The sequence below is a fragment of the Pan troglodytes genome, chromosome 3, assembly GCF_028858775.2.
Source record: "Pan troglodytes isolate AG18354 chromosome 3, NHGRI_mPanTro3-v2.0_pri, whole genome shotgun sequence".
In the NCBI taxonomy this organism is placed as follows: domain Eukaryota; kingdom Metazoa; phylum Chordata; class Mammalia; order Primates; family Hominidae; genus Pan; species Pan troglodytes.
This window is the reverse complement of record NC_072401.2, coordinates 153952629-153966601: the sequence shown is the minus strand read 5'-3', so window position 1 is coordinate 153966601 and position 13973 is coordinate 153952629.

The window sequence follows — 13973 nt, the reverse complement described above, 5'->3', positions numbered from 1 at the left end:
CGGTTTCCTCTGCAAGCGCCCTTGCTTCTCTCAACCTCTCCATTGATCTCTCCACCTGAAACGTTCTCACCTCCTTGTTCGCTTACCTCCAGTTCTTCAGTGTCACCTTCAGCTTCCTCCCTTCTGGGAAGTTCTCTAACTCTCTGAGACTAGGCTGGTATTCCCCATGTGGGCCTCATTGCTCCAGAAATTTTCTTAGCCAGTACTCAGAGAGCATTCTCAGTGTCTGTAATTGGGAATCAACACAGTGAAGCTCTGAGTCAGACCTTCTGGATCTAAACCCAAGACCCACCACTGACTGGTTTTGTGACCTTCCGGTAAATTACTTACCATCCTTGTCACCATTTTCTCATCCATTAAATGGGAATAATGATGGAACCTACAGCACAGGACTGTTGTGAGGAATGCATGAGATTTTATATTAGAAGTACTTAGACTACAGCATGGCACATACTCGGTCGTCAGTAATGTTAGCTGCCATTAGGATAAAGTTTGCTGGTTAAAATAATCAGAAAAAATTATTTTAATCAGAACATTAAACCCATAGACATATAAATGCAATGTGTGTATGTGTGTGTGTGTATGTATATATATATATATACTCACACACACTCTCACACACACACTCACACACACACACAAAATAAAGTATGTGGTATAATAATGCTAACTATCACTGTGATAATTACTGGTTAGTATCCTCCCAATGCTAAGAACTGCTAGCTCCCCAACCTTCCCCAGGTCATGGCCCCACAGCACATGTTGAGATTTGACAACACACTGGGGATAAACTGAACGAGCTGCTGCAGCCAGTCCCCAGGCTGGTGGGTCACTCCCCAGCTTTGCCTGTCACCCTCCACAGCACACTGGCTGGGGGATCTGTTCTCAACTGGGGAAGGGCAGTGGCTGGGCCTAGCTTAGGGTTGTGTCTCCAGCCCCGGCAAGCACAGCACTTGGTGTGGAGACAATGCTCTGGAACTATTTTGAGAATGAATAAATGAATGAGTGAACAACTGACATGTGTCAGCTTTCTAACAGGAATAGAATTTTAGACAGAGGATAGGAGGAAATGCAGGCTTGCCTTTGCCAGGGGTGAGTGGGGAAGCCAGTCCTGCCTGAGGGAACAGCAGGAAGGGGCCAGGGGCCCAGTGAGCACAGGGGCAGGGACAGGCACCTGCTTCTCTCATTGTGCACCTTTTGTGTGGTTTGGATTGTTTCCTGTGTGTGCATGTCACTCAAACCCTGCACACAGAATGCCTGGCTGGAGGGGACAGCTGGCCATCAGAGCATTAAAAGCAGGGCAGTAAAAATAGAGATGGGGAAAAGCATAAAGGAAGAACAGTAAAAACAAGAATTCCACATGTAAGCAAAATAGATTTGATTGCAAAATGACTTCCATAAAACCATAGTTTCATATGAATTTTAAAACTAACCTTTTACCGATTATAACAGTAATACATATTCATTGCAGAGAATTTAAGATATGCAGAAAAGCAGACAAAAAATAAAAATCACCCATAATCCCACCACCCAAAATAACCACACTGATGTAGTTTTGCGTCTAGTTTTTTGCTTGTGCACATGTACATTATCGAATATACAATTTTACATCTTTATCCTTTGATTGTCAGGGATAGCCTAGTCCCAGCCCTTGTCCTATATTTAGTTTTATGGCCTGGGGGTCTGGGATTCCAGACAGGTCATTACAACAGGGACCAGAGATGGGGGAGAGGAAGGGAACTGTCCACTCCTTGCTATATGCCTTTAAAGGCAGGAGACTTGCATCTCCGTTCTGGGGCTATCTGAGGGCTGACTATAAGCCAGAAGCCGCCGATCACTGTGAGCCTCAGAACTATTTCTAGGCAGCCACTGGCTGGCTGCCTGCTGCTGATCCCAGGATGACACGACTTCTACTGCCTGGGCTCACTGGACTCAGGTTGCTTTGGCTGTGTCCCTCAGGTCTGGCTTTCTGGCCACTGGGCTCAACAGTTCAACTTGAATTCAGTACAAGTACAGTATGGGTGGGCTGGTGGACCCTCCTCAAGATTCTGGTGAACCAGGACCTGAACTGAACCACTTGTGAGGTGGATTTGGTGTGTGTGTGGTGTGTGTGTGTGTGTGTGTGTGTGTGAAAGAGAGAGTGTGTGTTTATCACTGTGTGTGTGTACAAGTGCACATGGAGACTCAGTTTTAGTTCTTGACCGTCTCTGGCCTACAGCCTGGGGTGAATGGAAAGTATCTGCCCTCCCCTGTTCCTGCACAGGCTTCCTGTACAGAAGATCTGATAGAAATGAGACCAGGATTCCAAGCCCAAGACCAGGGTTCACAAAGGTGACTTGATTTCAGAAACGAGAGCACCCAGGTGTCACAACTGGGCCCTAAAGTCTATCTTGGCTCAGCAGCTCTGCTGCTTAACTTCTCATCCCAGAGTGTTGAGTTCCAGCTCCCCAAATCCCACTTGTCTGAGGTCATCATTAGTCCTAGAGCCTGGGCCAGGACTCAGCTCAGGGTGGGAGCCTCAGCGAGAGTCAAGTGATTGCAGGATGATTGAAAGGACAAAGGGTTCTGGGACAGAGAGGAAGGCTGTTCTTAGCAAGAAGAGGTTTTAGAAATTATAATCCATTTTCCCACTCAGTGCAAGAATCCCTTCTGTAAATCTCCTGGCAGAAGATCATGTAGTATATACTTGGAGACCCAGTGACAAGGGGCACATGCACTCATTCACCATTGGAGCTCTCGGAATGATAGGAAAGTCTTCCACATTTAGCTGAAATGCACTTCTTGGGAGCATCATCCTGGCAGTAGCCCAGAGCAGACCCATGCTGGTGCCCTATGGACAGCTGTGCAGATAGTGCAACAAGCTGCCATCTTCTTTTAGGCCAAGAGCAAGTTTTCCATCTGCTGCTGAGTGGCCACCTGGCAGAGAGATGGAAGCAGAGTAGTGAGGCCACGATAGATCTGACTCACAGTCTCCTCTTGCTGGGAGCCCAGGGATGGTGTGTTGCCAACTCTGGCTACAGTGGAGTTGAGGGGTTTGCTTTATGGAAAGCAGAGGCAGATGTGGGATAAAGCCTTGACTTAGGAGCCAGGCAGGCCCAGAGAGACCGAACACATTCACCCCCCTGGGCTCTCTGCAGCTCTAATGATTAGGCTCCTGCAAAAACCAGGAGTGACTTCCTTCTCTGAGTCAGGTCTAGTAGTTGGTTCTTTTTCTAATAAGCCATAATTAAGGAATTTCAGGACCTGGAGGTCTGTACGGACCAGGCTTTCTGCCTCTTTATTCTCTAAAGGGGCAGATATCTAAATGGTGAAATTATCTGGAGATTCTTGCTTCTGCCTTCTGCTTATGAGTTAATCTTTTTTTTTAGAAGTCTCAGCAAATTTTAACCACTCTCTATTTTGGGGGAAGGTAAACGCACAGGTTTTGGTCATAGTGGGACATCAGCTTCAAGGCATCTGAACCCCATTTCACCTTTAAGGCAAAAATAACTGTGAGATGTGGCATTCAGTTAAAACCCATTACCTCAATTAAAGGTTTTCTGGGCCGATCGCTTTCTGTGGTTTTGTACCAACATTAAACAGCAAACGATTTAGAACTGCAATTTCTCATATCAACTTCAAAAGCACTATATATGCCATTTATTGTAATAACATAAAATTTAGCCTTCAGCGATAGGTGCCTACAAATTTTGATGTGACTTCCGAACAATCGTTAAAAGTTTCAGTTGGTTATTTCCATCACCTTCCATCATCTCCCAAGAAAGAATTAAAACATGCAGTGTCAAGGGAGTTTCTGGACCACACAGAGTAATTTCACTAAAGACCTCCTGGAACTCTACCAAAATCTGACTGTGCATGGGATCATGTTAGAAACCATCATGCCAGCATAAGAAAAGATAATTCTCAGCTAAGAGGAGAAAGAGGCAATGATATTAAAGCTTGGGTGGGTTCATTTTAATGAGAAGAGCCATCAGGAAGACTTGTAGGCCTTTAATAAAAATGCAAAATGCCCAACTTGGCAGTTAAGGAAGATCTACTTGAAGAACTATCGGGGGTTAGAGGCAGAAAGATCATTTGGGAGTTGTACTAGTTAAGGTACAGATGAAGCAGTTATAACAAAGAAATCCCAACAGACAATGGCTTACGTAACATAGATGCAGTGTTTTATATCTTGTTTGGTGTGATGGTTGTAAAACTGTAAGGTGTATACCTGTCAAAGAGCAGTGAAGGGGACATCAAGCTCTGCGCAGTTTTTGAGTGTTAATTATGCCTCAATTAAAAAAACCGCACACACGGGCATTTCTTTCTTTCTCACATACTAGTTCAAAGATGGTGGGTAGGTAGCAGTTCTGTCTTGTGACTGGTCAGCTCTGCTGTCCTTAACATGTAACTCCATTGCTGCTGCTTAATAAAGGAGTGAAGGAGGAGGAAGTCCAGGGCAAGTGGCTTGTCTTTAGGTTGAGGCTAACTTGGAATTGGACGCATCCTTCCATTCATGTACCACAGGCCCAGAGTGAATCACAAAGCCACAGAGAAGATTGAGAAATACAGACTCAAGCTGAGAAGCCACGTGGCCAGCCGACACTCCAGAGGGCCTGGGTCTCCTAGGGGAGGGACTCATGGAAGAATGAGGCTGGAGAGGGTAGGGAGGTCTCCACCCTCTGGGGTGATCCTAGCAGCCCACCATCCATGACAGCCACGGAAGAGAGAGGCCGACCCGCAGAGTTATTCAGGGACAGAATGGACACAGTCGTGTTACTGTTTGCACCTAGGGACAGAGTTAAAGTGAATTACAAGGTTGGAGCATGGTGGCTTGGGAAATGGTGAGATCATGAAGGAAAGGGGGAAATCAGGAGGGACAGCTGGTGTGCTGGGGTGGGGCAGAGGGAAGAGATGGCCAAGGAAGACTCAGAGATTCTATCCTACGAGATGTTTAATAATAGAGGAGGCAGCTGTCCCTGCTGTTGAGGGTGTGGCTTTGTCTGAAACCAGGGAGCTAAAAGGAACAGTTTGTCTTAAACAGAAGATTGAATGTTTTGAAGGTAAAACGAAGCAGGAGTTGGTGTCTGAGAGGCAATGGCTGGAATCTCTCTTACCATCCACATTTCAGACAAGATTCTCCCATCTCCACTGTCTCCACTGGCCAGTGACATCTGCAGTGCCCACCGTGGGCTATCGCCACCTCCTCTTTACCACAACCCACACTTTCCCCATTTCTAGATCTGAGCTGCTCAACCTGTTACTGCCTTTTATCCTGTATTTGAAAACAAGGTACCATGCAGAATGACAGATCAGGAACATGGGTTCAACTCTTAGGCACTGCAGTGAGTTGAGGGAGTTTGGGGTAGGGAGAGCTGAGGGGTCCCAGTGTTTACCAAAGTCATCAGAGGAAAACACACATCAAATGAGTGTCGCTTTCTGTGCATAGGCAACAATCCCTCTGTGGTTTCAGCTGGGGGAAGTAAGCTGCTTCCTTGTGGAGATTAGAAGCTCCTTAAAGGTAGTGGCCACGCCTCCTACTTCCGTGCTTCCCCAGCTGTTCCTAATGGTGCTGGAGAGGTAGGTATTTGTTAAATTAATAACCACCTGGACCTAATGCAGTGTCAAGGGGTTACATATGGATTCCTCCAGCAAAGGGTCACTTTCTTTAACCAACTCCTTAAACCTCCCCATATATACCCACTGCTAGATGCAGGACTTCTTTCTCTAAGTCAAGAATCCATAAGGTTTCTGCCAAGTATAGGAAAGTATGATGCAGCAAGGTATGGGACCTTGTACAAGTCTTTTAATTTTTCTGGCCTCAGTTTTCTTATCTGAAAATGACAGTAGGGGCTGGATTAGGTGACATCTAACAACATTTTGCAGCACTGGTATTCTAGATTCTCTCTTAGATCAAGCTGCTTGTTTTCCAGGTATTTTTGAGACATTTGAGTTTGCAACTTCCCTCCTCCACCTTTTTTCTTTTTCTTTTTTTGGAAGTAGAGTGTCTTAGTCCATTCAGGCTGCTATAACAAAATACCATAAAGGGGGTGGCTTATAAACAACAGAAGTTTATTTCTCAGTTCTAGAGACTGGTAAGTTCAAGATCAAGGCACCAGCAGATTTGGTGTTTGGCAAAAGCCTGATTTCTGGTTCATAGACGGTTCCCTCTTGCTGTGTCCTCACATGGTAAAAGTGGCCAACAAGCTCCCTTGGGCCTCTTTATAAGGATACTAATCCCATTCCTGGGGACTGCCCTCATGACCTAATCACCTTCCCAAACCCTTCCTCCTAATACTGTCACCTTGGGGGTTAGGATTCCAACACAGGAATTTGGGAGGGACACAAACATTCATATACAACATAGAATATTCTCTACAGCGTGTTTTCTGGTCTTAGGTGAAAGCCATTCACATGATTCTGGTTGTGTGGGGATATGAGTACAGGTATGAAGGCAAATGATCAAATAGATAGCTATTGTATTGTATGCAGTATTCAATTGCTGCATAATAAATTGCCACAAAGATAGTGTCTTGCAACAACACAAATTTATTGTCTCCCAGTTGTTGTGGGTTAGGAGTCCAGGACAGACTAGCTGGGCCCTCTGCTCAGGGTCTCACCAGACTGAAGTCCAGATGTTGGCTGGAGCTGTGATCTCATTTGCTATGTCCTGAATGTTTGTGGCCCCCCAGTTTCGTACATTGAAACTTAATGTGGTCATATTAAGAGGTGGGGCCTTTGGGAGGTACTTAGATCAGGAGGGCTCTGCCCTCATGAATGGGATTAGTGCCCTTATACAAGCCCCAAAGGAACTTTTTGGCCCCTTCCACCCTGTAAGGATGCATAGAAGGCGCCTTCTTTGAAGTGGAGAGTGAGCCCTAACCAGACGCTGAATCTGCTGGTGACTTGGTCTTGGACTTCACAGCTTCCACGGCTGTAAGCAATAAATTTCTGTTGTTTACAGATTACCCAGTCTAAGATGTTAAAATTTATGGGAGGCTATTGTTTCAGACTGAACTCCTGCACTAGGACCCAGTGGACCAGACAAAAGCAGAATGGAGGCACTCATGTTAAGTGCCACATAGTCAAACTTAAACTTCAAAAAATAGGGGAAATCCCCAAGCAGGCAAGTTATAAAAAAGAAAAAAAAAAAAAAGGGATTCACAGCAACCAATCAAAAGGGACTGAGTCAAGCTGAGCCAGCATGATAAGGAAGTTCTGTCTACTTCAACCCACACAAGAAAGGTAACTTTGAAATGACCAATGTGCTCCTTGTCCTTTCTTTTTGCTTTCCTCAGCATTTTGCTGCCTGTAAAGCCCACTCCCTCTGCTCAGCTCAGCGGAGCTCCTTTTATTTCATAGACAGGATGTTGCCCAATTCATGAATCACTAATAAAAGCCAATTAGATCTTTAAAACTCAATTTGCTGAAATTTTGTTCTTTGACAATGGCATTTTGTTACAGCAGCAGGAATGGACTGAGACATCATCGGAAGCTTGGCTCCTCCTCTAAATTCACTCAGGTGGTTGGCGGGATTCAGTTCCCTGTGATTAGAAGACTGTGGGCCAGGCCTGGTGGCTCACGCCTGTAATCCCAGCACTTTGGGAGGCCGAGGCGGGCAGATCACGAGGTTAGGAGATCGAGACCATCCTGGCTATCATGGTGAAACCCCATCTCTACTAAAACTACAAAAAGAAATTAGCTGAGCATGGTGGCAGGTGCCCTATAGTCCCAGCTACTAGGGAGGCTGAGGCAGGAGAATGGCATGAGCCCAGGAGGCGGAGTTTGCAGTGAGTCGAGATCACACCACTGCACTCCAGCCTGAGTGACAGAGACAAACTCCATCTCAAAAAAAAAAAAAGAAAAAAGAAGACTGTGGTCTCCATTTACTTGCTGGATCTCTGCTGGGATCACACTCCTGGGGTTTGGCCTCAGGTCCTAGCCTTTGTCCCTTTCATAGCATGGCAGGTCACTTCTTCAAGGCCAGCAGGAGAGCATCTGCAGCTGCTTCTGGTCTCCTTTAAGGGCTTACCTGCTTAGGTCAGGCTCACCTGGAATCATCTTCCTTTTAATAACCTCAAAGTCAACTGATTACAGACCTTGATTACATCTTCAGAATCCCTTTGCCATATATCAGAGAGGGATATTCCATTGCATTCATGGGTCACAGCCACACTCAAGGGAAGGAGATTCTACATGGTGTGTATACCAGGTAGAGGGGATTTGGGGAGCCAGGGCTTCCCAAAGGCAGCCAGAGCTGCCTTCCTGATCCACTAACAGGGGAGGCCTAGATGATTCCAAGATGTCCTGGCCAAGGTCCTTTGCTGACAGAGAAGGAAATTCACCAAAACTAGTTTGAGGAAAGAGATAAATTAAATGGAGGGACAGAGGTGATTTCATAGTCTCTGCCCACGACAGCTATGAAAGCAGGGGCCATAGTCTCAACGTCTACAAAGCTAGACAGGCATGATGACTCAGTAAAGACCCCAGAGTTGGCCAGGCACAGTGGCTCATGCCTGTAGTCCCAGCACTTTGGGAGGCCGAGCTGGGCGGATCATGAGGTCAGGAGTTTGAGACCAGCCTGGCCAACATGGTGAAAACCCATCTCTACTAAAAATACAAAAAATTAGCCGGGCATGTTGGCGGGTGCCTGTAATTCCAGCTGCTCAGGAGGCTGAGGCGGAGAATTGTTTGAGCCCGGGAAGTGGAGGTTGCAGTGAATTGAGATCACGCCACTGCACCCCAGGCTGGGCAATAGGGCAAGACTCTGTCTTAAAAAACAAACAGGCTCCAGAGTCTAGTCAGTAGGGAGTAATGAGGTCTGTGGTGAATTGGGTAGGACCTGACTTCCCTAGCAGGGACAACCTCGACTTAGTGCCATAGTGTGGCCAAGCTTCGGAATTGCCAAGACAATCCAGAAGTCCGGATTTTCATGTGAAAACTCCTGAGTTTTAAAGTTGGACAACCATTTAAAAAATGATTTTAAATTTTCAAAATAAAATTGAGAACAGAGGATTTGGGAGGCATTAAAACCGCTCTGAATGATACTGTGATAGATATATGTCACTAGACATGTGTCCAAACCCATGGAATGTATAGCACGAAGAATGAACCCAGTGTAAACTATGGACTTTGGGTGATAATGATGTGTCAATTTAGGTTCATCTGTTGTAACAAATGTACCACTCCAGTGGGGGTAGTAGAGGCTGGGGGGGTGGGGGAGGTGCTGATAAGGGGGGAGGCTTTGCATGTGTGGGTGCAGGGGGTATATGGGGACTCTCTGCACCTTTACTAGGTCTTGCTGTGAACCTAAAACTGTTCTAAAAATAGTCTGTTATAGTTAGAATTTAAATTTTTTAAAATCATTTAAAACCTCACAGTTGTGGGTCAGAGATGACCTATTGACCACCAGTGCGTGATTTCTGTGTTAGAGAAAGCCATATCCAGTTGAAGGAAGCAACACACTTGACCTAGCCAGGGAGAAATCCAACTCTAAGGACAAAATAGCTTCAGGAAGAATGTGATCTCATGTCAGCCAGGGCCCTGTATGTGGCAACACATCTTGGGCACCAGAAGCTGGATTTGTAAGTCAGATCCCTGAGGTGAAGTGAGGCCGACTGAGGGAGAGAAGGCGGGAGGCGTGAGTCCCACTGGGATCACTGGGCTAAAACAGTGTTTACTATGAAAGAAGGCTCTCGGCCTTGTAATGTGGTTTCATGAACAGAGTGGCACATCACCTCACACTTGGAATGCAACACCTTCAATGGTTTGCTAGAAAATTGCTCCCCAAATTATACTTCTGCAAAGAGTCCATGATAATAATACACCACAAGGGCAGAGAAAAATGGATTGCAATTGGATACATTGAATAATGTAATGTTTCAACAATACCAGAAAGAATGTCCTATTATTAAAATACCACAGCGGTTTTTAAAAGCAGCATTAAAATCACCATGAGCAGGCATTAAGATCTGAGAATAACAAATATTGAGTTTTTCTCTGACCTATGGTAGGGCAAAAATCCCTCAATCTGCTTAAACTTTCAGAGAATATCCAGGCATTTACAGGAAAGGATAACTAGGGTGCAAAAGAAATTGCTCTGACTCTCATTCAATATGGGAGTGGCAAAATTATGGAGGTTTTAATATCTCTTTAAGCAAACCACACAGGTATAGTGAAGCGGGGAGCTGTGCAATTATCCAGGGAATGTGATTAACACTGAAAGCCCAGTCTAGAGAATTCAGGCTCTAAAATGCGTACCTTTTCTGGAATTGTCAGGCTGTGAGGGTAAACTGAAGGTGCTTTCAGTTCCCTGAATGATGGTCATTTCCTGTTGTAGCCCCAACTGGTATCCAGGTGTGTTATGAATTACAGAAAGTTTAACTTGAGTGCTGTCTCTGAACCTCACGTGGTCTCTTCCTCCCATGGACCCCCTCACTCCAGATCCCTTCTCTCTGGCTTCCAATTTCTCCCTGGGCCTTAGGCTACCTTACTTTCTTGTAAGTCTACCTGTATCTTATGCTTATTTAAGGTGTCAGCTAATCAATTTGCTGTCTTCTTGATCCACTAACAGGGGAGGCCTAGATGATTCCAAGATGTCCTGGCCAAGGTCCTTTGCTGACAGAGAAGGAAACTCACCAAAACTAGTTTGAGGAAGAGAGAAATTAAATGGCGGGACAGAGGTGATTTCATAGTCTCTGTGAGCAAAAGCATAGGCAGGCCTCATGGGACCCTGGAACCAGAACAGAAATACCTGCAAATGAAGTTTCACTCTCATTCTCTTACCAGGGGCCATTCCTGCATTGCATCCGCAGACGTTGCTGCTAGTCTGCAAGAAATTTGTGGGGTTCTAACCTCTGCCTCACCATGTGTCTGCTTCAGTTTCTTCTTTCTGCCAAGGTGGAAAGTGGCCATCCCACTTGTACCTTTGCAGGACCCAACGCTGACAATTGAGAGACTCTGGGTCAACTCCAAGCTGGAATGAGAAAGAGTTGAGTTGACCTATCCTCAAGCCCAACCAGAATCCCTCCATTCAGGTTTTCCTTCCCTGTTAATCTCTCTCTTATTCATTAATCTTTTCATTGCTTCAGTATGGTAACCCAAACTGGTGGAAAGGGGACAGAAAATGGCACAATCAGAAACTGAAGCCACAAAGACCTAACATCCCATGGATGAGATTATCCATCTGCTGGAGAGATGACTTGAAGTGTACACCAGATGAGCTTAGAGGGCCTCTCCAGACCCGTCGCAAAGACGCCATCTGAATGCAATTTAAGATAAATAGTAATCATGGAAACACTATCATATTAATAACAGAAATAAATGCAGTCCATGGGCTCTACGTTTGTGGATTCAACCAACTGAGAATTGAAAATATCCAGAAAAGAAAAATGGATGGTTCTGTCTGGACCGAACATGTACAGACTTTTTTTTTTTTCTTGTCATGATTCCCTAAACAGTACAGTATAACAACTATTTACATAGTATTTACATTGTATTAGGTATTATATATAAGTAGCCTAGAGATGATTTAACATATATGGGAGGATGTGCGTAGGTTATATGCAAATACTACCCTACTTTATATCAGGACTTGAGCATCCATGGATTTTGGTATCTGCAGGGGGTCCTGGAACCAGTCCCCAATCGATACTGAGTGATGACTGTAGTTGCTCTGCTTGGGATATTAAAAATAAAAATAACAAATGAATTGAAGAGTTACCATTTCTCTCTGGCCCTGTCCAGTGGAGCTGGGTACCTTGCCCAGCTCCAGGGGTCTGCTGGCTCATTTGGTAGGTGCCACTTTATTAGAGCAGAGGATTGTTATAGCTTGATGACACCAACCATTAAAAATCTTCCCACGCCCTGCTCTATGACCTTGCCTTGAATTAGTAATTCAGTTTTTCAAAAATACTTTTCATTTTAGAAAAAAATTTGCTCAGCAGCTGCCAGCGAGTCTCATGAGTTTGATTAGCCTGAACCAATCATCCAGAACTTCAATGAATTCACAGAATTGAGCTCCTGAACCCTCAGATCTGAAGACCTTGGTGACCTTGTCAAGGTGCCAGCCAACCAGCTCCTTCCTGACTTGAATTATGCCAAAGAAAAGTCTTTGTAGTGTAGCCTAAGAAAAGCACAATAAGAAGTCCTATAACAAGGAAGAGGGTCACTCATCCTGGGGCCTTTCTTCCTCCACAGCTATCAGCAAGTTCAATGGAGAGAATTCCGAGCCGGGTGGGGAGGGGGGGCAAGACAGCAGAGACACAGGGTGCAGGTGGGCCTCTCAGAACTCTGTAAGTCACCCCATAAAGGCAGCTGCTTCCTCTGCCTGTAACAGTGGCAGGTCTTGCCCGAAGGTGTATTTCAGGAAGACAGGGGATGAGCTGAACTATGCCTTCTCCAGAGCAGGCTAGACGTGTGGGTGAGTGCTGACTACTGGGTTTCCTCTACTTCCACTGCTTCTGTCTTAGTCTGCTGGGGCTGCCATACCAAAATACCGTAGACTGAGTGACTTCAACAACAGAAATTCATTTCCTCACAGTTCTGTGGGCTGGGAAGTCCAAGTTCAAGGTGCCAGCAGATTCAATTCCTGGTGAGGACCCTCTTCTGGGCTTGTAGACAGCTTTCTTCTCAGTGTGTCTTCACAGTGGAGGAAGAGTGTGCTAGCTCTGTGGTGTCTCTTCTCATAACGGCACTGATCCCCTCAGACCAGGGTCCTGTCCACATGACCTAAGGACCTCCCAAACCCATTTCCAAACACCATCACACTGGGGGCTAGGGCTTCAATATCTGACTTCAGGGGTATCCCAGGGTGGGGCACACAAACATTCAGTCAACACATTCCCTTCCTCCTCCTCCTTATTACTGGCTCCTATGCAGGGACAAGAGTCCATTGCTGGGGCCCCAGGAGCTGGGGAGGAGCAGAGCTGGGCGAATTGCCAAGTGAAGGCCCCGAGTCCTTTTAGAGAAGATGCACTGGGAAAGAAGGGTGGTTCATGTGGCTTGACTGGGGGGAGTTGGTCCCTGTTTTCTTATGAACATGCCTAAAATGAAGGTGCTACAGCTCAGGGACCAGTCTAAGATGGTGCAAAGGGGTGTGTGGAGAAGTGGCTTCAGCTGATTTGACCATGCACAATCTTAGGTCTCTGTTGGTAGATGATAATGGATCTGAGGTCCCTGTTGGTAGATGATAATGGATCTGTGGTCCCTGTTGGTAGATGATAATGGATCTGAGGGGGTGGGGTTCACAGTATGCACAGCCTCACTGCATTTATCACCAACTGGGTGTAAAACAGACCATACAACTTTTTTTCTGAGAACTAAATGACATTTGAAGAATTGTCCCCTTAAGTGCTTTGACCTACACTACATCTTTGATGATAATTCATTTGAATGGATGTGACAATCACCTGGAAGCAGGATGCTATCATTTCCATCACTGGCTCAGACAACCCCTCAATGGCAGTCACGGGCTATTTAGGTACCCCGCCTTGGGTGTCACCTCCAGGATTACGGCCACAGATCTCACTGGATTTTTATACCCTTTTCACACAAGGGTGAGGAATGACTCTCAAATATTTTGACCAATCAGCATGCTTCTCTGGCTTTGGCACTCAGGCCTTTCTCTCTGATTGGATTTAACATTCAGCCTTGGGTTTTACATAGTTGCTGCTACATTTGAGAGTCTCTTACTGCCCAGCCCAGTTCCTTAACATTCAAACTAGCCTAGCCAATTGTGCCAATTTTCCCTGCCCTGAAGTGAGGTGAAGAGATGCCTTGGGCAGGGCACTGTGGCTCATGCCTGTCGTCCCAGTGCTTTGAGAGGCAAGGCGAGATGATCGCTTGAGGTCAGGGGTTAGAGGCCAGCCTGGGCAACAGAGCAAGACCCCATCTTTACCGAAAAACAAATTAGCTGGGTGTGGTGGTGCAAACCTGTACTCCAAGCTACTCAGGAGGCTGAGGTGGGAGGATGGCTTGGGCCCAGAAGTTTGAGC